Genomic DNA, 1,381 nt, shown 5'->3' with positions numbered 1-1,381 from the left:
AAAGAAAGAACTGCTTAATCAAATATACTCTGAAATTTGGCAAGAGTATCCAAAAGCTGAATTTCTGTTTTCATTGTCTATGACTTAGAAATGTGGAGTAAATGGCTTAGCTTTTAAAAAATAAAAATAAAATAAAAGTTGTTTAGATTTGTGATCCTTTTTTGGGGGGAGGGGGGAGCTACAAAATGAAAATAAACTACTTCCCTGCTTCCTACACAGGCTTCTTCTTTTTAAAGGTATCATTTACAAACTATAAAAATCACCATTTTTAAGTGTACAATTCAGCGGTGCTTAGTATAGACACATTGTGATGCCAACTCTGAGCACCTCCAGGTGTGTCAGAGTGAATCAGTGCTCCAAGGGCTTTCTCACCAATTCTCTAACTCACAACATTCCCACATGCAAGTCATTGTGGTTCCCAGCACTTCCAATGGCTGGCTTTATGGAAGTAGATCTCCAGGACTTTCTTTCTCCTTGATTCCTTTTTATGCATAAGTATCACATTTATTACTCATGTAAGGACATCGAGAATTTTCCCATTTGAGAAAACTGTATGACGCTGTGAACATTAGAGCGCACGTTTTCATGTGGATGCATGTCAGAATGAATGGGGCCCTGAAGGCATGTCGGTAAACACCTGACTGTTAACCACAGGTGGGCCAGTTCACACTTAACCCCTGCTCTGCTGAGGTCCCGCATAGGGTTGCTGTGAGGGAGAATTGAATTGGGATTTTAGTTTTTGGATGTTGGAATTGCTGGGTCATTTGGTTATTCTGTGTTTAACTTTTTGAGGAACTGCTATTTTGCAAAAGGGCTTCAGAATTCTATCTTCCCACCAGCAACGTTCTGAGGATTCTACCTTCTCCCCATCCTCCTCAACACGTGTCACCGCACAACCTTTAAAACGTAACCATCTGGACTTTGCCTCCTGTTTCACTAGTGATTATACATATGGAGCACCTTTCGATAAGCACCAAGTGCTTATCGCCCACTTGATTATCTTCTTTGGAAGCATGTCTACTGAATTCTTTCCTTATTTGACGTTGTGCTATTCGTCTTGCTATATTGCCTGTGGACTGGTCAGTCCTCCCTGGCGCACACGGGCGATTTGAAAGATCAAGTTCGCACTGGCTGAGAGAGGAGGTTCCGGAGCGGTCAGAGGTGACAAAAATGAAATGTTCCCAACTGCGAGGGCACGGAGACCCGAGGGCGACCCGCGAGGCGCAGTCCGTCCAAGGACACGCGACCAGGTAGCTATTCCCAGTCTCCCCGCCGCGCCGCGCCCCGCCCACCGCCCTTTGACCCGCGCCGCTTCCGGTTGGAGACGTGGCTCGGGCCGCCATCTTGGCCAGAGGCGACGCGGCCGCGGCTCCTGTCAGGG

Source organism: Echinops telfairi, unplaced genomic scaffold (genome assembly GCF_000313985.2).
Source record: "Echinops telfairi isolate 266 unplaced genomic scaffold, ASM31398v2 ScPeMD7_7463;HRSCAF=8501, whole genome shotgun sequence".
NCBI classification, from domain to species: domain Eukaryota; kingdom Metazoa; phylum Chordata; class Mammalia; order Afrosoricida; family Tenrecidae; genus Echinops; species Echinops telfairi.
Note: the sequence above shows the minus strand (reverse complement) of the source record.